The sequence below is a fragment of the Channa argus genome, chromosome 8, assembly GCF_033026475.1.
Source record: "Channa argus isolate prfri chromosome 8, Channa argus male v1.0, whole genome shotgun sequence".
Taxonomy (NCBI): domain Eukaryota; kingdom Metazoa; phylum Chordata; class Actinopteri; order Anabantiformes; family Channidae; genus Channa; species Channa argus.
The window spans coordinates 305,725-332,250 of NC_090204.1; the positions used below are offsets into that span (position 1 = coordinate 305,725).

General features: G+C 39.7%; 1 long non-coding RNA gene across 1 annotated transcript in view; it reads right to left on the bottom strand.

The window, feature by feature from the left end:
- Positions 1–3,353: 3,353 nt before the first annotated feature.
- LOC137131270 (uncharacterized) overlaps positions 3,354–26,526 on the bottom strand; it is a 28,136-nt gene continuing 4,963 nt past the window's right edge. Inside the window, exons 2-3 of the long non-coding RNA XR_010914975.1 lie at positions 4,298–4,361; positions 3,354–3,457 (exon numbers count right to left, since the gene is read on the bottom strand). This is a non-coding gene — a long non-coding RNA (uncharacterized lncRNA). The remainder of the gene's footprint in view (positions 3,458–4,297; positions 4,362–26,526) is intronic.

Here is a 26,526-nt window from a genome sequence, read left to right on the forward strand (position 1 = left end):
TTAATACTGGAAATAACAACAAACTAAAAAATGTTGTTTTCATGGGTTTCAGTGTGCCAAAAGTGGCCATGATGGAGCCAAGTTGTAAAATTGTATGTATACAGTATATTATTGATATATTTAAGAGCTGAAGTAGAAAAATAAATAAATCTGAAAAATATCCAGACCCTTGGAGAAATGTCATTCCATATGCATTAATACAGCTAACATTTCAAAAAAAAAAGTGTGCCGGGCAAGTGGACACACACGACCAGCATAGAGCCCAGAGGGTTAAAGTATTTTATGGTGATTAGGCAGGTACAGGAAGATCGAGGGCTGGTGAAATACAGGAAAAAGTCATTTAACACAAAGTCCTATACTTGTACATCCACCACCCTCCCCAATAACTTCCTGGCAACTCTTTACAGTTTAATTCATTCAGAAAACCGGTTGCATCAGAACATTATGATTAAGCTTGACAAAAAAATTTAATTATGCAGTTTAGTTGTATAGGAATGGAATTTTTAGGAGACAGGGTTGCATTGTCGGATTCCTAGCCTATTCTACGACCGTCCTTTAATTTCCCCTTCAGATGGACTAGTACTCCTGGAGGCTCACATACTATTTAAGATTTGCAAGTTTTACTACAAAAAATAGCGTATTTTGCAAAAGGTATAGCGTAAAAAAGTATAGCAAAGCAACAAACCAAGCGTTTCAGTCTCAATAAAATATAGCGATATAAGTTACTCAAAGAAAGGCTTTGTCAGGTTCCAGTTTAATACAAAGATGGCCAAGTATTTCAGAAAATTGTGCCTTTCTCAAGCAGCAGACTTGAATTTTTACAGACAGAGCGGGTCAGTATACCATGCCTCAGGCCAACACATACACACACAATGCCTATGAAAGTCTAGCAATATTTAAAGAATGAGCTGGAATCCACAGTGTAAAATCTGTCATCCTCCTTCCACCTTTTCTTTGTACTCTCATTCTAACCCTTTTGTAGGACACATTATTCTCCCCATATCCCAGGTGATTTCCAGAGATGGAGTTTAATGGAATCTAAATTACATGCATGTACCAACACAGACATGAACACAAACCACACACGGCGGATTCCCTGAGGTCTGTGTGCTCTACTTGTGACACTAGTGTTATTGACAAAATAAGATGGAAAAAATAGAGTTCACTGCAGATTGTTGATTTTTCAGTATATAGATGAAGTAAAAAAGCAATTTACACTTTGCAATGTCTGCCTGAGGGCTTAAACACACACACACACTCACACACACACAGACACACACAGACACACAGTGTTGCTTCCAAACTAATAAAATGAAGAAAGGCAGTCTGTCAAAAGGAAAACATAGTTTGACATTTAAGGAAAAAGCTACCTATCAGCATTGAGAACACACAGATGTTGGTATGATTCACAGAATGAAAGTGGATTAACCTCTGGCATTTTTAAAAAAACAGTGGAATCAAGTCCTTTCTCAGTCTGGGTTAACAAAAACTGAACATTATGCCCTTCTGAGAATCTATTGCTGAGATGTTAGTTTTAGCTTGGTGTACCTAATTCACCAAGTGTACCTTAGGGGCGACTGTGGCACAGGAAGATAGAGTGGTTGTCCACCAATCTCACAGTTGTTGGTTCAATCCCCAGCTCCTTCGGGCACATGTCACGTTGTCCTTGAGCAAGAAACTAAACTCCAACTGAGTTGCTCCCAGTGAGTGTTGGCCAGCTGCATAGCAGCTCCCCCATCGGTGTGTGAGTGTGAGTGTAAATGGGTGAATAAGAAGCAGTGAGTGCCAATAGGTAGAAAAGTGCTATATAAGTGCAGACCATTACTTAAACCTATTTTTTCCTCTTTTTTTATGTACATCACAGATCTCTATGCTCAAACCTCAGAGTCTCCTAACTTCAGCTTTTTAAAGAATGCCCTCAGTGTCTAAACAATGTGTTCATTAATTTAAATGTGTGAACAACTGCTTGAAAGACTTACCAAACTATAAAAACACTTTTGGCCAGAAGTTTGAATTTTATCGCTGGAGCTTATTTATAATTATATTATGTTGAGACAGTTCTCAGTTTTTGATTTAAACATTGCAGAAAATTAACAATGAACACTTACAATTATTTTTAATCAGTTTTATGCATGAATGTGGTGAAAGGCTGCTTTTCATCAAATGTGGTCATTTTTTTGTAAATATTGAATTGAACAATTAAGTTTGAACCTGCATAACATGAGCGGCAAAAGCTTAATTAACTGGATGTGTCTCCACAGTTGTGTGACTGTTTTGTTTCTCTGCTGAATTTACCTGTCAGGAAAAAAGTTTCAACTTCTTCCTGTTTTTAATTATCCTATTTTTCTAACTGAAAAATCATCCAAAGGCAGAGTTGCTGGCATCTATTTGAGTAAAGAATATCTGATATACTGTATTTGGAGATCATTGTTATTCCAGCAGCAACTCAATAAGCTTTGTCTGGAGCTGACTGAATTTACCAATCTTGTCATTGTTAACCTCTGCATGTTGCAGGGCATGTAGGACATGTTAGCCCAGCTATTCTCCTATTCTCACCTGATAAATATAATAACCAGCATCTTTGGCAATATCCATTTTTTTCATGCTTTTGAGTTTGTTTATTTTTAGTATTAGATTTAGTATTATTCAAAACTAGAGGAACTCCAATGCACTAATGCTTTAATAAAACAGGGTTATGTGGTAAATGTGTGTGAGATTAGACCAAAAAATCTTCTCTGGTTTTTATTTAATTTTGATAAAACTTGACATAAAATTGGCTGTAACTGAAGTGACATTTGGTGATGAATTTAAATCAAGTCAAATCACATTTTTTTCCTGACCTTGTCATTTTTGTGCCTAAATCTAATCGTAAGCATGTGTCTAAGCCAAAGGGCCTTGCAGTGCTTAAAGGGCAACTTTACCAATTTTCAACTTGCTTTCTCTTCCTTTAATTTAGGGTGCAAATGTACATTATTGCTTTTAAACTTCCCTGTGACTTCACTATATCAAAATATTTCTCTGCTTCTAGCTGAAAAGCTCTTTGAGATAAGGAAGAAGGAAGAAAAAACTAACTTTGAGTAGGCCAACCACAGTATATACGTACTTATGAACCCAAGAAGCAACAAAAACTGCAGCAAAGATTAGCAAACAAAATTTTGAAACTAATTCCAAATGAGCTTTATTTCCACTTTTCTTCTTAAATATAAGTCTTTTTCATAGTTAGTACATTTTTTCTTTTTTAATTATAGGCTTTATTGTTTTTAAAATGCATAGCATGTTAAACCCCAGCAAAATGACTGTAAATAAACCTGTGAGTGAGCAGCATTTTCTCAAATATATTTAGAGCAACATGCCATTCTGCCCCCTCTGAAAGTCAAAGGTGATGAGTTAATGTGGGGCACAGTGGCAGCACCCAGCAAGTCAATAGTCTGGTGGAGAACGTGGACACCTCTGGGGTCTGATGGGAATAAAAAGGGAAACTGTTTAATACAGGTCAGAATGATTGTTGTTTGGATCTGAATGTAATGTATATCAGGAGACGGCCGTTTTTATTTGCCAAAGAAGTGCAGCTACATGGAGAATTGGCATGAATGTCATTGATATATTTCAATGAACCCTGCACACACTCATCAGATATGTACTTTTCCATAAATACTTATTCTTGTTTGAGGTGACCTTATGTCTTAAAATATATTTCACTATGCAACTAAATTGTAAACTCAATTAAATTTTTGCAGGGAACATATTCACTGGATGGATTATGTTCCAAGGTAATATTTTTTTGAATCACATAAGTACAACATTTACTAACAGAGTAAAGCATAGCATTTTTAAAGCAATATATGTAATGTACATTTAGTCGTAGAAATATTCCTTAATCAGAAATTAATTAAGCTAATTAATCAATTTGAAGCAATGTAATTTTCATTTTTTACGCTTACTTTTTTACACCCATTTTGACTATTTTGATTACTTTTGATGATAAAAGTACAATACATTATGAGTACGAATATTAAGTACGAGCATTTGCAACTTGTCATTGCTGTTAATAGTCAACATAGTCTTTGTAATTAATAAAAAGTAATAGGTTCTCTACAAGAAATATTAGCAGTTGCAGTTAGGTTGTGTGAAATTTAATTTCTATGGAAAAAAGTTTTTGGTGTCCTTGAATGAAAGGTGTATTTAAAAAAAAATATTTAATCAATATAATTTAGCAAGTATTGCCATCAGTTTGAAGTAGATAATAATTTTCTAACACATAATTATATAATTATATTATGATAGAGGAAGTTATTACCTAAGAGAAATTTCTGGAGGCCTGCTCCAGCTGGGACTCAGAGATGGAGTACCCTCCAGAGAAACTAGAAAACAGGAGAAATCTATTTTGTGATAAATGGCACCTCAGGAGAGACTTCATGCTAAGGTCTTGGGGACCATGCAGAGGAGTAAAGAAAGAAGTAGCGGAAAAGGTGAGAAAATACAGTATCTTCCTGTCCTATTATAGCAAAAGTAAAAAGGCCAAAAAAGAAAAGATTGATTGTTAATGAGATGTGCTGGAAAGAACTAGGAAGCAGAAGGAGGAAGAATAAGTTTGGGGTATACACTGGGGGATTTATGATCTCTGGTTGTGAGGCGGACACTTTGCCATGTCCCCAACTATAATTTTATAAAAATTCTCAGTGGAGAGTTTGAGATTCCCGAGGTAGAGATTCCATTTTCTAGGACTCGCTGATGCATTCACTTGTTTCAGTGGAGGGTTCTGAGAATTTCATCAGCACCGGTCACTTATATCAGTCACTTATATCAGTCAAGGTGTCCTGAAAAAAGAAATAATAGAGAAGGTACAGACAAAGAGCACCTAGACTCCAAGCAATATCCTTCAGCTATAGTGTGTCCTAGAGTGGTGATCTACTGTCACAAAGTTATCCTTTTCTGTGATCTGCTTGCTGTCTCTGTTTTGAAATATTTGTGGCCACAACTTTTGGGTGTGTTTCGGTAACTGTTACTGTTGTAGAGTGTCATTAAGTTTGGTTAGTATGTGTATTTGTGAGGCTCTCCCACAGAAAAAAAAAAACACCTCATAGGTTTATTTGGTAAGAGATTTTTACATCCTATTGTTAAAGTATGGTTTTTGCTCTAATGCATCTAGCAGCCTTCAGTGACAGTCCTTTTTAGCAAATACCCCCAGATGACATGGTCACAGAGAAATTATGACACAGATCAGCTTTTAAAACCAATTTGTGAAACTAGTCAACTGCAAATGATTGCATGATGCTGACTGCAGATCTTACATGTACCAATTAAAATGAGACCAAGAATATAGATGAGAATTTATCTGCTACTGATCAAAGATCAATGGCTTTCGGATTGTCCTCTGTACCTTGATGTCTATTATCCTGCAACCATAGAATTACAGATGTCCCTCTGTCAAAAACATTTTCCAATTCCTTGAGTGGAATCCTGAGGCTTTCCAGGTCACATTAGATGGACTGTACTCTGGGGACTCTGGTAGTTGGATGTGACTGAAACACCTCCAATTTCTGATATATTATTAATTTTTGATATAAACAAGCAGTGGCTCCGATCTGAGCTCACTTCAAATGTCTAAACTCCAAACCTCATCTCTAAGGTGAAGCCTGTCAACTTTATTGGGGATCACGTGACTTGTTTGCAATCATATTCTTTCAGTCATTAACCAAATTTTATGACAATAGGTGAAGGCTGCAACCTAAACCCACCGGTAGATTGAAAGCTTTGCCTCGTGGCTCATCTGGCTCTTCTCCACAATAGTCTGATAAACTGTCCAAACTACTTGCTGACACTGCACCAATGTGCCGGGCAATCTCCCATTTCACTTCTGACCAATAACCCAAGATATTCACACGGGGCAACGTTCAACTCAACCCCAATCTGAGGGATGCTGTCCAGTCTAGTAAGGCAGGTGTGTTCTCACTGTCCAGCATTAGGTCAGTGAGTGAAAGTTTGAGTACGCTGGTGCAAACAGAGGTTCATGCCGTACTCTAGTGTTGTGTTGTTATGTCTTTCAATGATTCTGAATCCCATTCTCTTTTTAAAGTTCAAGGGCTGTGACACAACAAGCCAACATCAGCGAACTAGTGCCATCAAAACCCAACTGCTTGTTTAGGTTACATCAGCTTTTTCCGGTCCAAAAGGTGGTACAAAAACTTGGAGCAAAGTCCAAAGCCAGTGAACATATAGCGCTGCAAATTCTTTACTTGGGTTAGAGGAAGTGAAGGTAGAAGACCTATAAACAAAGCAGTTGGCTTACCATTTTCAAACCACTTTGGCTCATCACAGCCAATTTGTAACTACATATGTAGACATTCATTTTACTGTGGTATGCTTCATAAATGCATGTGTTTCAACAGTGAAGTAGCCTCATAAAATCCGATCTGCTGTTGTTCTTTTAGCAATCAGGCGTCACAAGGTTATTTCTTTGTCACCAGTACAGAGTAAAGTCCTGCTGTCTTTTATGCATAAACAGCTTCTTTGTCAACACAAATTCTGTCTCACTTCAAGTTGTTTTTGGAATATGAAGTGATACATTTACCTACAGACATGTAGGGAGGGGCAGCAGCTGAGTGTTGGCGAGCTGGCAGAACGTAGCTCGACAAAACCAACACATTTTTCTCTCCTCCTGTGGCTGGAAAATCCTGGGTGTTATGACCCAAACCTCAACTCACCTTCTCACTTTAAATAACATGTGACTTTGCTCATTTCATAATTACAATGTACACTGTTACTTCACTGCAATATTTTTTCTATATAATCTTGTTATAATAACCTGTTGTCACCTATGGATGTCTGGTATGGTAGTGTTTCACAAAAACACCTTTCTCTAATCTTAAATTTACAATATGCAACTTAAATATTCAGTGTGTAACTTTTTTCATTTCTTTTTTTAAACTACAAATATCTATCAAAGCATTTTTTTATGTAGAGACATACTATCAAGATTTCCTGTCGCACTCTCACCCAACTTCACTGGCAACAGTGGAAGTGACATGGCAGAGTGCAACAGATCATAAGCTTATAGAGTAAGTAGAGTGAGAGTTCAAGGCTGAGCGAAGAAGGGTTTTTCGATAGCAGTAATCTAAGTTGCATGTTTTCAGGTAAGAACCTTTTACAAGTGTGCAGTTTTGCCATATTTTGCACTTTTACCTAAATTGACAGTAAAGAGAATGGATGGACAGGTTTGGCCCAGATTCTGTAGATTTTTATTTTTGCTAAATGCATCACTAACTGCCTTCATTTATTTTAAACCCAATAAAAACATGTGTTCTGCTATTAGAGGTATACGATTCGAGGTGTAACTTGCAGACCTTTGGGCCATTGTCGTGAACAGCTGGAAACCCTTAAGTAAGGTGAAGAAATGGTTCATACATCTATAGGGCGGATTTGGAATCGTCTTGATGGTTTCGAGAAATAATCTATAGAGAATAAGAGAAGCTAGAGGAAACAAGGAAATCTAATGCAGACCCTACTGAGCCATTCACACTGGAGGTAATATAATCTACAAGATGAGGTAAATTTATGTGTGTTGTTCTCTCTGAGCAGAAAACCTGAGTGTATTTTTGGTGGTGATGGTAGTGGGTAGATGAAGAGAAGTAGTAGAGGTTTTTTGAATTAGTCCAAAAACTGTGTGCAGATTTCAACCCACACATACACACTTCATCTTGAAAGTCACAGGATGGAGAAAGGGGAATGAGAAAAGAGCAGAAACATGAAGACGGTTGATGTGCTGTGTATTAAAAGCCCTCCTTGCACTTATTTCACATGAAGCAAATACAAATGGCCAAGCTTGGATCGTGAAAACACACACATCATCAAAGAGACATGCACATATACTTAAAACAGACAAAGATTGGGCACTGCTCCAGTTTGTAAGTAGTTGGGAGAGTCTTTGTTATCCTGGAGCTGAAGCCACATGCCCATATCCCACTGTCCTTAGAGAGACAAAGAAAGAAAAATTAATTTATCAATCATTCAAACATTTATGGCTTTGTCTTCCACTTCTGACATGCTGTTATGCATCTTTACTTCAAGCGTTTCCTCTCTCCTCTTCACCAATGTCATGTTCAAAGTTCTAAATGGTAAATGGTCTGCTTTTGCAGACAGCGCTTTTCTACCTGATGGCACTCAAAGCGCTTTACGCTGTTTCTTATTCGGGAGCAACTAATTTGGGGTTCAGCGTCTTGCTCAAGGACACTTCGACATGTGATTGGAGGAGGTGGTGATTGAACCAACAACTGTGAGATTGGTGGACCAACTTCCTGCCCCACAGTCGCCCACAATTAGCCTGATGCTCAGCCTTATACAGTCAGTTGTTGATTATTGTTAGGTCCCAACAAAGCTTTATAAGCCAGAGTTGTCAGAAAAGGTTCTCAGATTTTAAAGTGTTGTAATTGTGTACATTTTTGATTAGAGGCAGTGCTTCCCTAAACCCTGGTGCTGGTCCCGAGCCCAGATAAAATGGGAGAGTTGCGGCCGGAAGGGCAACTGGTATAAAACACATGCCAAATCCACGTGTGGAACACGCTCCGCTGTGGCGACCCCTGAAGGGACATGCCGAAAGCTATTGATCTTTAACTACAGATGTACAAAATAATAGTAAATTTTTGCTCCTACAGTGCATTAAAGAAATTAAGATTTTCCCTTTGAGGCACAAATTAGTTACGTGGTCAAGTTCAGCTTTTTTTATTGGAGACAGCTGGCCAAAGCAAAAGCTTTTCTTTCTCTGCATCACTTTGAGATTTGAATCCATGCTTTTAATACAACTCACTTAAACTACTGCAATGCACTTTATGTTGCGCTTAGCAACATGTCACTTGTTCATCTACAGCCTGTTCAAAATGCTGCTGCCCTGCTTCTTACTGGTACGAAAAACAAAAGTGCATTACTTCAATCTTGGTATCTGTATGACCTCCTCCTCCTTTGGCCAACTGTGTTGTTTTTAAGATGTTTTATTAATAAAGCTTGATTGGATTGGAAAAACATTCATTTATTTGTTTGTTCATCAAAACAGTTCGGAAGATAAATCTTTATGACAGTTAAATTAAATAAGCAAAGGAAATATTATCAAACACAATATTTGTAAATTTGTCATGTTTGACGGGAACAAAACAAAAGGGTTACAGATTTTCCCTTTTTGCAGTTTGCTCTAGTTGCCATACAAAAAAATCAAAAGTATTTAAACGATTTTAGCCTTGTTTTCTTTCTCCAGCTGATTTAAGTATTATCAAGCCCATTAATTGTTATTAGCTTTTGGATTTCTTGCTCATATATATTTCGACATACAACATTAACCAATATCTGTCACTTGGTTAACTGCCTAATAAATGCCAGGTTTTTATACCCAGGTGGAAATGTGAAGACATATGGTACTGGCTGATACTTCTGCATCTTTTACTGTGTCCATTTTTAAATGTAGGTGTTTAGTCTGGACACATACTTACACATTCACCTTTTGATGATTCATTATAAACACTTTAGCAGACCTAATATAGCACCCATAGGTTGCTGAACAGCCATGAATGATGGGCTGGTGAAGACCACAGTCGGCAAGTCTTTTCAGCAATAATGATTCACAGACACACTACTCCTCTGAGCGCCCATCTGTCCTACTTGCCTGCCAATAGAGTTTAAGCTGCATGCTGATATGGCACTTAGTGCCTCCCAATACAATACAATACAGCCAGTCAGCAGTGTGTCAGGAAAACGTCAATCAAAACAGAAGCTTTTACCAGCTGATAGTTGTTGTGGCAAAAACTGTAAGGCAAGTTAAGAGGCAACAGGCAAAAGGCATGGTTATGGTGAATTTAATTAGCAAAATGGAGAAAACATGCAACAGAACAGAACTGCACTCTAGAGTGGGCCAAATCAGATTTGACCACGCTGTGTAGGTTCTTTAGGTTTTTTAGACATTTAGCTCAACAGCTGGGTTTATACAAAGAACAAAGGGATAAGTAAATGCAAATCAACCTTCACACAACGTGGTCAGGAGTCTAATTAGCAAGTTCTTGTCACTTTGACCTTTTGTCTTCCATGTCTTAAGTCCTTGAGAACTGCAAGCATTATTATTCCACATGCACATGGAATAAGGCAACATCTGTCGCAGTCCCCGTTTTTGGAGTAGACCAGTGTGCAATGTCTGAGGCCACTGCTGGGAGTCTGTGTATTTCTTTGGCCAGCATGACAAGGGCACAAACTCCTTTTCAGTTAGCTGGGAGAGCTCTAGTTGGCTTGCCACACATCCAGTATACATCTGGCATGGGATTGATTCCTGCATCAAAAGCATTTCTCTTGTAGCGCCTGCCCTAAAATCCATCTTCAATAGTGTCCTTGGCAACTTCAGAACTCTGTGAATGTCCAGGTTTAAGTGGTGGGTAGAGGTTATTTGTTTTTGTGCAGTTCAGTGGTGTGATACCTACTGACACAATACCGTAGGTCCGATTGAAGCAGACAAACTTAGCTTGCAGTGCAGGCTTGGCGTGGCTTAGTGTGGAGAGAAGAGGAGGAATTGATATTGCACTGCGATGTGGTGGGCATTTTTGGAATAAAATGCCATTCTTGTCCCGGGTCGTCTGTCTGGAGGCTCGAGTGATGATGCAATCAATAAGACAAACTTTACTAACATTGTCCATTGTATAATCTGGATCCTCAGGAAGTCCTACCACTGATAACTTGGTCTTGTATCCCTAGCAGACAAGACACAAGGAGGTAAATATGGTCCTGACAGAGTAGTTGATGTACTGCATCTACAGGTTTTCCATCATCCATAACGGAGACCATGTGGAAGAATATGGGTCAAGTAAACTTGCAGTCTCGGCCACACTTCTTGTCATCCTGGATTTGTTAGTGAGCTGCTGGGTGATCAGTTCGTTGTGCCAACATTCATGGAGGAGAAAAATGCAGGACCTGATCTTAAACTCTTTTGATCTAAGTGAATGCTCTTGTGTAGAATTATTCATCATTGGACACCAGATGTTGCCTTAGTAATAGGTGTATTCAACTATCTTGATGTTTGCTGGAGCTTGAAGTGCGGGCTGAGCCCAATCTGCATTCCTCCCCACCTCACCGGGGTGAACAATTCAGGGGGCAAATTTGACTGTCTGTACCTTGCTGGTTGTTTTCCACAGCGGTTGTCTCCTTGTCTAGTCGGTGTACGTCTGGGTGTAGTTCCTCTTTTTGGTTCAGGTGTGGGGATCCTCTTGCAGTTGCTGGCGTGGACCCACATGACACATTGCTCCTCCTTCACTGCTGTGTTTGAAGTCAGCAGTACTTGATATGGTCCTGTGAAACGTCTCTGCCTTCAGCGTTTCCTCCGGTGGTCTTTGATGAGCACCCAGTCACCTGGTTTGAGATTGTGCAGGCTGGTCTCTGCAGGGTAGACAGGGCTACTTTCACCTGGGGACTAAGGGCTGAGAGAGAGAAGGTTTTGCACAATAATCCAGCATCATATCTTCATGGCGCCCACTCATCAGACTTTGTTTGATAGCATTAAGCCCTTCACTTGGAGGTTTTCCAAATGTAATCTCAAATGGACTTAACCCATGTGTTGTTCTTACTCATGTACGGATATAGAATAACACCAATGGTAATGCTTCAATCCATGTCAAACCTGTTTCTTCACAGAAAATGGAAATAACCCTTAGTCAAGGGTCGTCAGCAAGGTTTATCATCTGGGCCAAGCCATACCCCATTTTGTAGTGTTGCACTTGAGTTTTTCAATAAATTTCTTTCAGATATGCTTGACAGGTCCAACTGTGTGTTGAGTTCTTGTGGGAGAGAAGACTGAGTTAGGTGAAAAATTAATATCATCCTGGCTGCTGCATTTGCTGCGGCATCTGTTTCCGAATTTCCTGCAGAAATGGGATGTGTTTTGTTAGTGTGAGCATCATTTTTTATTGATATTTGTTTAGGCAACAAGATTGCATTTATGAGTCCTGCACCCAGAGTATAGTGTGCAATTGGTGTTCTGATTTCATAAAACTCCTTTGACAACCATAGTCATGAACAACACCAAATGCAGATTGTGAGTCAATGTAAATATTAATGTTTTTTCTTTGGCCAATTTACAGGCTTCCGTAGGGGCTATCAGCTCAGTGGCCTGTGCAGACAGGTGAGAAGGTAGTGTACCACTGGATATGACACTATGTTTAGTGACAACAGTCAGCATTCAAGATTGGTGTGTCCGTGAGATCAGGTCTGGGAGTACATATGGTTTCCAGCACCTCAGTACAATTATGAGAATCTTCATCCTCCAGTGTAGGAGCAGCAGGATTCAAAACATTACATCTTTTCACAGAAATGTTAGGCATTTCACGCAATACAGTGTGGTATCTTAACCCATGCTGAGTTGCAGCAACAGCTCTCAGAGAGAGGGGGAGACCTGCTGGTACTGGATCCTGCTTTGATGAGAAATAAGCAACAGGCCACACCATGAGGTTGGCATAATACAGAGGTCATGTAACTTTTTTATCAACAAACTGAGTAAAAAAACATGTTAGGATTAGGCAAACCCAGACTGGGAGCTACAGTAAGTGCTGCCTTAAGATCACTAAATGCTTTTTCTCCTTCAAGAGTCCACTTAATTTTGTCACGTGCATAAAGTTGTTTAACATGCACCATAGCAGACATGGAAGCTTCGCGCAAAGAGTAATTTGGGATCCACTGTCTGCAGAATGATGTCATGCCAAGGAAACTCATGATCAGTTTTTTTTCGTGACAGGCTTAGGAATATTTTGAATTGCAAGAATTCATTTTGGTGACAGTGTTTTGCCCTCTGGGATCATCACATGGCCCTGATATGTCACTTATTGTTGCACAAATTGCATTTTTGTAGGATTTATTTTATGGCCATTATCTGCAAGATGTTTTAACAGGTGGACTATATCAATTTAGCATGCATCTTCAGTTTGACTACAAATCAGCAGCTCATCTACGTACTGTAAGTGCGCTGAGCTGGCTGCCAAATGAAGATCTTGGAGGTTTCTGTTGAGGGCCTGATGAAAGTAACCTGGACTCTCAGAATAGCCCTGAGGACAATGGATCCAGGTATAAACCTTCCCTTCAAATGAAAACGCGAACCAGTACTGGCTGTCCTTGTGTACAGGGACAGAGGAGAAAGCATTGGCCAGATCTATTACTGAAAAATTAGTTTAATTTGGTGGTACCAGAGACAAAATGGTTTGTGGATTACTTACTTCTGGCACACGGGGGTGTATGGCTGCATCCACCACCTGCAAATCTTGCAGGAAGCGCCACTCAGTTGACCTTGGTCTCTTATTTTTTTAACAGGGAATATGGGAGTGTGCACTGGGGAATGGTCATATGGAATTATTACACCTGCTTTTAACAAAGAATTGAACACAGGCCTTATGCCATCGATGGCTCCCTGGTTTAAAAGATGTTGTTTTTGACATGGCCTGTACAGGTTCTGCATCTCTCATAAGACCTACATCATATTTATGGGCTGCCCAGAGAGATTTTGAGAGAGACTTGCTCGAGCTCTGGTGGTGAACAAGTTTTTGTGATGGTATTGAGCTCAACTGTCCTATAAGCTTGTACAACTAAATTGTGTACGATGTACATCACCCTTTCTGCTGTATTCTGTCCTAGGATCTGATGCTGTTGGTTGAAAATCCTCAAGGAACAGCATGTTCTGGAACCATGGGCTCAGTTCTTGTCAACTCCAGTCAGAAGGTTTAGCCAACGTGACATGTGGGTTATCCCCCTTAACTACTTCGTATTTAGCGGAGAATGAGATAGAGGCCACCGCAGCAGTCCTTGTCCAATACACATTTGTCAAACATATCACTTCAGATTCCCCATTTTCTATATACCACTGACTTTCATATACACCTTCTGGTCCTATATTTACATGTGCTGTGCAGTGTAGTGACTTATGATGTTGGAATGTTTCTGCTTGTGTGCTGTGTGTGTGCAAAGTCTGTATATTGCATATTGTAAATGGATTTTAATCTACTGATTGAGCTGTGATGGATATTCTTCATCTCACTGTTTCAAAACTTTGATCCCATCAAGGGTTGAACATAGCACTATGCCAAATTGAAACATCAAATCTTTACCTAGCAGATTTACTGGACAGTTTGTGACATTATGAATGAGTGTTTGGTGGTCTGTTTTTTCAAAGTGCGTTTGAGAGGAACAGAGCAGTTTTCTAAAACAGGTTTTCCACAGGCACCTATTGTAACACATGATCTACAAGTCATTTTAAGAGGACTCGGTAATGAGCCAGTCTTCAGAACAGAGCTTGTAGCTCCTGAATCAACTAAGGTCACTTCATGATTTTCAACTGGTAAATCTCTTGGAATATCTTCTACTTATTAGAATGACTATACATGGTAAAATTATGCAGATCATATCTGGGTTTTGTTTTTGTGTGTGTGTGAATGTGCGGGTCACCTGATCCAGTGTCTGCTCTCCCACTCAGTCAGCCTGTTGCTTATTCACAGAGCAGTCCCTTGCCCAGTGGCCCTTCTCACCACACTGGTAAAAAGCTTCTGGGTCACGGTGATGTCGTCTTCTTCCCGGTCCACGTCCCCATCTTTGTCCTCCGCCATGAGCTTTCATGTTGGCTATGGCACTGAACATGGTGTATTGTGCACAATCACGCTTATGTTGGTGCCTCTGTATCTTTTGTTCTTTATTCCAACTCTGTGTCTCTTCTGTGTGTTCGGCATGTTGCAGAATTTCTCTAAGTGAACAAATTTTTCAAGTCAAACAACTCTGTTTCACTGCCTCAGCAATTTCTGGTTTCATTCTGTTTAGAAATGCATCCTTCAGGTGGGCCTCATAGGCACCGATGGGGTTCCTTCCCAGTCCGTCGTCTGGTGGAGCATGACCACTGTGGACATCATATCCCTCAGTTAACCGGGCGAGAAATGCTCCAACAGACTCATTTGGCTCCAGCTGTATGGCACTGATCACACTTGTGTCTTGCTTAAGTGGAAACTTTGCTTGCATACTTTTTGAAAGTTTCTGTATAAAGCATTGTCTTCATGTTCCAAATACTTGCTGCTTCAGACGATGCTTGAGATTGGAGTTAGATTGGTTTGATCCCCGGCCCTGGCTATATATGTCGAAGTGTCCCTGGGCAAGACACTGAACCCCTAACAGCCCATTCCCCTCCTCAGCTGTGCAGTGCCGGTCCGAGCCCGGTAGAAATTGGGCAGGGTTGCGTCAGGAAGGGCGACCCTGAACTCACGGGATAAGCCGAAAGGACAAAAAAAAAAACAAACAAGTGTCTGACCTTGTGAAAATCATCCCAGCTGTCATTTCAACAGGCAGTCCAGTTCCTGAAATGTTGGTTTGTAGTCACTGGAAGTCCTTTCCCCACTTGTTAGCATTTCTTTTTGAGTGGGTGACTTTCTCCATTGCTTATTTAATGTCCAAATCTGTCCAGGGGCGGAAAAAAAGTTAAGGCCCGGGACCTCCTCCCACCTCAATCATGGGAAAAGTTAGGATATGCATATCATCTCTTTTCTGTTCCTAAAGACTGCGGGAAAAGTTCTGTCCCTTTGATCTGGTATGCATTTTGTATACAGATTTTGAATTACAGAGGACCCCAAGTCAAAAAAAGTTGAACTAAGAGAGGAAAAGTGCCCTTGTCCAATCAGATGACAGCAGATTGCCAGACTGTCCTGAGTTAAATGAGCAATGAAAAATCAATGTCTCGCCATAAAATGATTGCATCATTGAATAAAATTAAGTAAATTCGGCAAATTACTTGTAACAGACACCTCAAGTGTAATCACTAAAGAAACCTCAACATCCAGGATGTTATTAAAGGTTTTATTATCTTGCAAGAGAAAAGTGCACAAACAGAGTCTCAAAGTCTCCGTTCCAGTGCAGTTCTAAAGTCTTAACATGTCTAACATGAATTTATATTCCCCTGTTGCTGGGCAGAATACTCTTTACCCCCTTAGGCTGCTGCCTCAGCTTTTCCCTATTATGGTAACTTTTACAACATGCGTTAAGCACATAGGAACTTGGTGCAACCTGGAAATGACCCCATGTGGGCAGTCAACCATATGACCTTGTTTACCTCTACAGGCACTCCTCAGGTCAAAAACATATCAAACCAAGTATGACAACATCCCCATAAAACATCCCGCCAAGCATAATGAGATCATTCCATGAATACAACTAAACTAAACGTAAGAGTTAAAAGTATAGAAGCTTGATTTTCCACCACAATGTGCCAATGTAGCTCATTTCTCCCCAACAGTAAAATCTGCTACTAATCTGTCAGATCACATCTCAGAATGTGGGAAGATGAAATCAAGATGAAATATTTGCCTTATCTCTCCCTAATTGTGTGAGTTTTCACTAATTTCACTTTCCAGATGAGCTACATCAGTAAACAGACTGGGACTCCAACCTGAGTTGATTGCTACCAAGATAAACTTTACACATAATCCCCATTGCTTAGCAATGACAAGACCACTTAAAAGTTTACTTTTTATGTCACAGGAAATACAGTTACAGTGCACTGGAGCACATGTGCTGCATATGTAAACAATGTCAACCAAAACAAAGTTATCATATGATAACCCTCTATAACTGGGCACTAGAAAATAGTAATTTTGTGCCCATAAGATCTTACAAAACACAGTGAACGTAGCTGAAAAAATATGCTTCCCTCCATAAAACAAATACATAATTGTTGGGGCCTAAAAAAATAAAGGGATGTCCCACCCAGGTCCCAGCTTCTTCGTCCTCTTAAAAAGCTGATCAACGGTCAAACTTTTCTGCTGGCTGTACAGAAGCTTCTCACCCCTGTGAACCTAAAAGGGCAGGTTTGTGTTTATAAATGCATCAAACACTGATAACATTTATCAGCAAAGATCCTCTATTTTTTTGTTAGTAACCTCCATAGTTTTTATCCAGTAGCTGCTGTTGCTATGACAGGTACTGAAATCCTCTGCAGCTGTCCTCTCAAAATTAATGTGGACATTCCAGGCTGACATAAGCATTTGATTCTCATTATGGAAAATGGAAATCACCTAATTCCAGTTGCTGTGTGATCAGAGCACCACCCAGTTGTCAATATGGCTAAGCCTTTACCAACTATTCCCCAAGAAATTGTTTCTCTCTATACAAACACAACACGTTAGAATGCATATCCAGATGTACAGTAACCCCCCCCACACACACACACACACACAGAAACAAACATGCGCACACACACACACCTATAAAAAGGGCAAAAATGTCAATAATGCAGATTGACCACTTAATCCCCACTGGTCCTTCTGTCAACCAGCAACAGGGGTGGCCAGAGATCAATACTCCTATTACCTGATATAAGAAGAGAGTGAAGGGGTTGGAATGAATGGGGGAGGTAACGTGTGAGATAGGGGCCACTATTTTATATCTCACATCCAGATAATAAAACTGGTGGCCTTTTGACAGCTGTCTGGGTAGAAAATAAGATGAAGGATAGAGAACACAGGGGAATAAAGACAGGGAGGGAAACCACTGTTGCAAGTAGACGGAGAGACAGGCAGATATGCTAGAAAAAAAATAACACAGATTAAAGGACAGGTTCAGGTTTTACCACCCAGCCTGTTGTACTCATACACCATATTTAAGTTCAAAGGTTACTGGTTGCTGTGATTGTTCTTCCTCTCAGTACTTACACATTGTAGCAGCATAGTAGTTAGGCACAACACCTCTCCAAAACACAACCATACCTTTTTGTAAAGCATTTCTTACTCAAATAAACTAGGATGGGCTTTACCCTCAAAGGTATCACCAATGACTGTGGGCCCAACCCTGTTCTCTAAAAATACAACTAAAGTACAGTACGTTCTTCTACATACACAATTGTGACTGGATTATGTTTTCTGATAACTTGAGGACCTTAACAGTGAATGTTAATGGTAAGTTGCAAATGTATGGATGCTGACCGTATCAATAAAATGTTAGCAGACAATATAGTTAGGGCTAACAAAATCTTGCAGTCTTACAGTACAACATCCAGCTTTTTAGACTGCTGCTCTATACAACTTTTTTGTGGTTATGTTTACGCACTCAAAGCACTTGATTAAGGATAAATTGTTGTCCTTGGAGTCGAACTCAGGCATGTGGTGTAAACATTCTGGTTTTGTAAACCATCCACGACCTACACCTACCTTCTAGTGTGTAGTTTGTTGCATCAAAATATAGTCCATCTAGTACATTATGTTACCTGCAAAAAATGTAATCACAATTGCAGTTTACGTAATACAGTAGATAGTAATTTTTGGGAGACAGGTTTGGTGGGCTGTAGCATGGTCTCATACCAAGTCTACATAGAAGTCATTTTACCTGCATTCATGTCACTTGTGCCTGATGTAACTGATGTATATCTGTAAATCTATATACTGGAGGCTATATTTCATTTTTGCTTTATGTGGATAACCACAGCCCAGTGTGTATTTTTACACTTATGTATGTTATATGTGTGTAACCATGTTAGTATTAGGCTCTCTTTTATTACTCATGTCATTTCATCCAAGATCCTGAGACATTCATAACCAAATGGGATGTAAGCATCTGAGGATGAGTTTTCCTTTCATTGGTTGTGTCAGGAATCACCTGCTCGTTGTCACAGAGTAATCTGTGTGTCTAAGTTAAACCTGACATCTGTTTTGTCTGGGGCAATAGCTCCACATCAATTTTGAACTGTTTGCATCATTTGATTTTAGTGTTTGCTTCCTTTACAGTAATGATGTGGAATCAGATAGTGGTAAAAACTCAACAGGTTTACTTACATTGAAACTTTTTCAACTGACACAGTTGAGCTTAAGGCGGATTATTTAATGAGGGTAGCTTAGCTTTGCATATAGAGTGGAGGCAGTAAAAACATTGTCTGGTGAACTCCAAAGCTAGAAAATATCTTGGTCTCTGCTTATGATAAACTTTTTCAAATGGTACCTGATGAACAGGTAAAACATGTTCAACATAGATCTCTCTCTAGACCTCCTGCCTGGCAGCTCCACCCTCAGCATCCTTCTACCAATATATTCGTAGTCCCTCCTCTAAACATGTCCAAACCACCTCAGTCTGGCCTCTCTGACTTTATCTCCAAAACATCTAACAAGAGCTGTCCCTCTGATGTATTAATTCTTGATCCTGCCCATCTTCACCATCCTGTCTAACCCCATCTCTCCACCTGTCCATCACCAGGGCAAACAAGAAGGGGCTCAGAGCCGATCCTTGATGCAGACCCACCTCCATCTTGAACTCCTTTGTCACACCTACAGCACACCTCACCACAGTCTTACAGCTCTCATACATGTCCTGCACCACTCTAACATAAATGGTCTGTGCTTATATAGCGCTTTTCTACCTATTGGCACTCAAAGTGCTTTACACTGCTTCTTATTCACCCATTCGCCCTCACAACCACACCCACACCCACACTCATAGACCGATGGGGGAGCTGCTATGCAGCTAGCCAACACTCACCAGGAGCAACTAAGTTGGTGTTCAGTGTCTTGCTCAAGGACACTTCAACATGTGACCTTCCTGCACCACAGTCGCCCCCCAAAATACTTCTCTGCCACTCCAGACTTCCTCATACAATACCACAGCTCCTCTCTCTGCACCCTGTCATATGCTTTCTCTAAATCTACAAAGACACAATGCAACTCCTTGTGACCTTCTTTGTACTTCTCCATCAGCATCCTCAAAGCTTATACTGCACCTGTTGGAGTCTTTCTAGGGATGAAACAATATTGCTGCTCACAAATGTTCACCTCTGCCCTTAGCCGAGCTTCAACTACTCTTTCCCACAACTTCATTGTGTGGCTCATCAGCTTTATTCCTCTGTAGTTGCCACACCTCTGCACATCTCCCTTGTTCTTAAGTGTTCACTACAGCCATTTCAATCCTCTTTGCAAAATCTACCACCATCTGTACTTGTGCATTCCTGTCCTGAAGACCAAATCTGCCCATTACATTCTCATCACCTCTCTTCCCTTCACCTACATTTCCATGTTCTCACCTCGCAGTGGATGCTGTGACTCACTTCATCTAACTCACTCCAGAATTTCTCCTTCTCTTCTGACATTCTACCTGTGGGGCATAACCTTGAACATCACGCCTTCAATTTCCAGCTTCAACCACACTCATCAACCTGTCTGACACTCTTTTCACCTCTAGAACGTTCCTCACAAACTCCTCTTTCAGTAAAACTCCTACTCCATTTTGTCTTCCCATCCGACCCCTGGTAAAAAAAAAACTTGAACCCTGCTCTTAAGCTTCTAGCCTTGCTACCTTTCCACCTGGTCTCTTGGACAAACAGTATATCCACCTTACTTTTTTGCATTATGTCAAACAACTCTCTAGCCTTCCCTGTCATAGTCCCAACATTCAAAGTCCCTACTGTCAGTCCTACATTCTTAGCTTCCCTCTTCTCTCTCTACCTATGAACACACCTTCCTCATCTCCTTCTTCTACCAATAGAAGTCCAATTTACACTGGTACCCTGTAGATCAACAGCACCGGTGGCGGTCGTTGTTAACCTGTGCCCCGACCGATCCAGTATGGATCCAGTATGGATTTTTAGTTTGGCATGTGTTTTGCGTCTGATGCCCTTCCTGACACAACCCTCTGCATTTAACCAGACTTGGGACTGGCACAAGAAGACACTGGCTTGTGTCCCCTTGTGGTTGAATTATGCCCATGCAGAAAACCCTCTCAAAATCAGTTTTTGTGTGTATTAAAAGTTGTTCCCATAGTGTCAAAAGGTGAAGCTACTGGAGCATCCAATACTGATGCCAAAGTGTGCCTGTAGCGCCAATACCGGATGGCATTTTTCCCAGGGTGTCGAATAGTGGCGCTCTTGGAGCATCCAATAGTATTACTAAAGGTTGTCTGTGGCATTAGCATGACACACCAAAGGATGTACAAATAGGCACAATTTAACGCCTTAGGAAACATTATTATCTGATAGATAAGAATGTGTTGTCTCTACTGTTTGAAGAAAAAATGATCTCTGGAGGACTGTGGAGATTGTTCTTCTTTGTTGTGAGTGTAATACATTTCACTAATTATTTAAATAGCTTTTTTAGTCTAAGGACAAAACTTTCCTTGAACCAACTTTAAGAGAGCTGGTTTTATCAGACTGAAGATGTCATAACCCTGTCCAACTTCTAGTTTTACCTGCTTTATCCTGCTTCATAAATATACAGCCTTCTGCATCCCAACACAATGATCTACCACTTAACCACCAGGCCCCATAATCATGTATATGTGAATAAGGGCATATTAGTCTTGCACTAAGTTTTAGTACTTTTTCCTAAGGATTTTGAAAGGTTTAGTAGATACAAGTTTATGCAAAGGCTACATTGTAAATAAATGAACTGGAGTGACTGATTCATGCCAACCAGCAATAGTGACTTCAGTCTTTTCGACAGATAAAAGTGGTGTCAACTACATGGTGTCCTTTTAGCAGGGAAAGGCCAGAACGGTGCAGTTGAGCTTAATGTATATGATCTTACAGTCAGAAACACCCCTCTAAAATATGCTTCAAGCAAGCAAGAAGGCAGGCAGGCAGGGAGAATGTGGCCATTTGCATTTATTGTCATTTTCCTGGTGTCAGCACTCTGCATGCACAAACGTTTGTTTTCTTCGTTCTGCCACATTTCATTTATATTATACTCATTCATGTTAACATTTAGACCAGGGGTGCCCACGCTTTTTTGGCTTGTGAGCTACCTAAAATAAAAAAGTCATAAAATGACCAAGTCAAAATAATCTCGCTTCTATAAAAATACGCTTCTATTTCTGAATATATTGAGAATTCTTTATATATATGTTGGTGTTGCTTGCATAATTACATGAACCCATATTGCACAATACAACTCATTCTTTACATTTTTTGTCATTACCTTACTCTGATGACTTGCACTGATGTATTGACTTTGCCAAATCATGGCGCTAGAGTTTTGATAAGAGATGTTGCATTTTTCATTTGAAAGCATTAACTGAGCTGATCATATTGATCACGGTTTTGTCTTCTCCTTGCAGGATCTAGATTAAGGTCATTCAACACGTTGGTCAGATCGGTTAAAAATATTTAGTTGGTTGTATTCTGCATGTTTAGCTACACGGAAAAATTTGCATGTGCGTGACCCATGTGTCAGAAAAGGTCAGATGTTAGACTGGATGCTCTGTACGTTAATCAAGTGACAAATTTCATAGTGAGGACGGATGAGCGCCTGACGTCTACTTTGTTAATTCCATGTGATCTGCCCACACTACCTTTGCAATCAACTGGTAAATCGCGATTGACATATTGTGGACCCCTGATTTAGACTAAAGAAGACAAGAGGCCCTGTTCTTTATGACATGGAGAAAAAATTTAAAAAGAGATGTTAAAAAATAAAAAAAATAGATGAGAAAGATGATAAAGGTGAATAAAATGAGAGAAGGAGGTGCTAGAAACTAGTCAGTGTGGAGAAAATTTTAAAACTGCTTGGAGTCAAAATAACAAGAATCTTTGTAAAAACTAGAAGGCATACTTTTTCAGTGACGTATGCAAAGTTAAAAGCAGAAGCAGAAAGTACAGGATGTTCATGAACTGACAGATTCTCTTTTCCCACCTGGAAAACTCCAGATGTCTCTCTACTCTCAGCGCACACTGACTAATCAAGTAGGTTAATTAAGGATGTGGTGAGATGCACACATTGCATAAGCACTGATGGAGCTCTCAATTGTCCTGTCCCTTTAGCACACAGGCCAAACTGCAACCGTATGCTGGAAAATGAAGAGAATATTTGGGGGCTTCAGGGCTTACAAGATTTGTTCATGTACAAAATTAAGAATACACTTAGCATGTGGAATTTGGTGGGTCTCACTGCTGCAGTTCTGATGGACTTTTGCTGCCTGCTAGTGTAACAAAATTTAATGTACATACAGTATATAATGCCCCATAATTCACAATATGCTTTAGGACAAAAACCCAGCCATCATGTCTAAAGAATTCTACATAGACCTCCATGATAAAGTTGTGGAAAGCCACTGATTAGTGCAAGCACAGAAAACAATTTCTAAATAGCTTTAAGTGGTCTCACGACCGCAGTCAATAATTTAAAATGGACAGTCTAGCCAAACAAAATAAGCAACATGTTCTCCACCCACAGTTGCATTTTTACATTCTTTGGTGTATCATTTTGACGGCACAGGTACCCTTTGGTGTTACCAATGGACGCTCCAGGAGCATCTCCATTTGATACTATAGGAACGATATTACATACACACAAAAACTGCGTTTGGGTTAGGGCAAAGAACTTCAGGGTAAGGTTATGTTAAGAAACAATATGGGTTAGGTTTAGGGAAAAAAGCTTCAGGATAAAAGTTACAATAGTTAAGATAAATTACATAAAAACAAAATGCTACATACAGTGACACTTGCACACACATACACTGTGCATCACATTGTGTAATGATGATCATCAAAGCGTATGTCTCGCAATAGACTCGAACCCTGGTCTCCTGTGGAAAAGTCCTGTGTCCTGTTTTACTATTCACAACCCTGTCCACCTTCTTATGAGATTTTCTTAACTTTTAATAGTATGCCATTGCTTTAGACTTCAAATATTGAAGTGTCAGGGTTTCCAATCAGGGTTCCATCAGGGTTTCCAATTGAGTGTCAATTACAACACAAATGGTTACCCTAACCCTCAGCATGTAATGGAAAGGGTTTGAAGAAAGTGGTCCTTTTTGATGCCTCAGGAATGAAAAGGGCTGGAAAACAAGAAGGGCCCTGGTCAGTAAAGTGACCAAAAGACCAACAGTCATGTCCTTACCAATAAACCATCATACAGAGACAGGAACAGGCTAAGAATCATTGAGGAAATGTTGGCATTACAAGGTGCAGCTCAGTAGTAATGTGTACAATAAGTGTCGAGGGAGAGCAAGTTTGTACAAAAGCTGTTACCAGCATTATCTTATTCAAGTTTGTGCAGGATGAACTGCAGCTAGCACGTAGCCTACAGTTCAGCAAATGGGAAGTAAAGAGTGGGAATTGACCATCACAAAAAATTGCAAGTCCTTAATGTCTTACGGTCATTCCAAGCCAAATATGATGTGACCTATGAATTTGTAAAATTCACCCACTGCAACCTGAATCTATCTGTAAATGCTTTTCCCTTTCGCCAAGTTTTTTGCAGTTTATTTTTTGGTATTAGTGCATATTGGCTGCTCTGTCTGAAACTGAAAAAGGTCAATTAAAGGTGTGTCGTAAGTAGTGTGATCTAACTGAACTCAAGGCGTCCTTCATAGCTGAAAGCAGCTTGTTGTCGGTTTGATGTACAGTACAGGTGTGTTGGCTTTGCTCTACAGTGGCTTGAAAAAGTATTCACACCCCTTAAAATTTGTTATGTTTTGTTACAACCACTAACATAATTGTGTATTGTTGGGATTTTATGGGACGAATCAACACAAAGTGGAAACTAATGGTAAAGTGAAATGAAAATGATGAATGGTTTTCAAAATGTTTTTACAAATAATTATCTTTAAAGTGCGGCATGCATTTGTATTCAGCCTCCTTTACTCTGATGCCCCTAACTAAAACCCAGTGGAATCAGTTGTCCTCAGAAGTCACCTAATTGGTAAATAAAGTCCACCTGTGTGTAATTTAATCTCAGTATAGATATGGCTGTTCTCTGAAGCCCTAAGAGGTTTGTTAGAAAACATTAGTGAACTAACAGTATCATGAAGTCCAAGGAACACACCAGACAGGTCAGGGATAAAGGTTATAAAAATACATCCCAGGGTTTTAACATCTCATTAAGCACTGTACAATCTATCATCGGAAAATGGAAAAGGTATGACACAACTGCAAACCCACCAAGATATGGCCATTCACCTAAACTGAAAGGCCAGGCAAGGAGAGCAATAATTGGAGAAGCAACCATAAGGCCATTGGTAACTCTGGAGTAGCTGCAGAGATCCACAGCTCAGGTGTACTAGGTGTTCACGGGACACAAATTTGGCCTTTATTGAAAAGTGGCAAGAAGAAAGCTATTGGCAAAGTAAATGGTAAATGGTCTGCACTTATATAGCGTTTTTCTACCTAAAGTCACCTATCTAAAGTCAGATGAGACTAAAACTGGACTTTTTGGCCTAAATGCAAAATAAATATGTGGCGGAAAGCTAACACTGCACATCAGAATCTATGGCACACGTTGAAAATTGCTGTTTACAGATGCTCTCCATCCAATCTGACTGAGCTTGAGCTATTTTGAAAAGAAGAATAGTTTCATTCTCTAGACTTGCAGCTCAAATTGCAGTAAAAGGTGGTTTTATTGACTCAGGGGGGCTGAATACAAATGCATGCAACACAAATGGAAAACACAAATACTAAATTTACTGTCACCAAGATTTGGAAAGACAAAATCAGTATTGCCCAACCCCATTTGCATGTCACACTGTCAGTAACATGTTGTTTTCCACAACCACCCATATATACTGTATGTCAATCTCTAGCCACAAACATTGACATTTAGCAATTTCGCAGATGCTTTTATCCAAAGTGACTTTAAACATTCATAGTACCACTGCAATCTCACCTGCATCGAAAAACGACTACAGCAGCACGTAAATCTCTATACACGTTAAAGTCCCTAAGCAGTTGGAGCTTCTGAGGTGCTTTGTTGCTCCTCAAATTCTTAACTGTACAGTTTGCAAAATAATTTAAAACTGACAATGTATTTTCTGATCACCTATGTGTGACCTAAACTATCTTCAAAAAGGTAAACATCTCCATTGAGGTGAAATGCCTGGAGTCACAGTCAGTGGGGAATGACCACACCTTTCAGATGAGAGTTGAAGCATCATTATGAACCTCAAGTCCAGTTTCCACTAAAGAGCATTTTTGGAAAGTTTCTGTTTCTTTAAATTCTGCTTGAGTTTGATTTTGACCCACTGTCTGCTTTTTCAGTGTGTCAAAAGACTCCTCCCTCAGTAAAGCTAATCAAGGTTAAGAGATGGAGGCAGAGATAGTAAGTGACTAAGTTTGGACAGATGAACGGACAGACAGTCAATACTCTCTAAGTACTCTGACCTGATGACAAGGGTGAACAGAATGAAAAGATTTAATGGGAGGACAAAATGGAGTGGATGAAAAGAAACTGAAGAACCAATCTCCCCATTAGTGTGGCAATATGAAAATAAAACCCAAAATTCAGTGTTTTATTTTCCTTTTCTATTGCGTTCTCTCTTTTCCACTTCCAAATAGTGTATCTCTCTGAAATTCATCTGAGCTCCAACTTTAATACTTTCTTCCATAATCTCCACATTCAATGTATAGATAAATTATTAAGTAGAAGCTGCCACTTTCATGAAAAATTATGAGATTATTGGCTCTGAGTTGTATAAAATGGCTTGTTTGTGGTGATGGATGTTTCAGGTGAGCGGTGTGGCAATAGGCATCGAGCAAGAGAGTGAGCAGATCGCTAAAAGGGCATAATGATTTTTCATATTAAA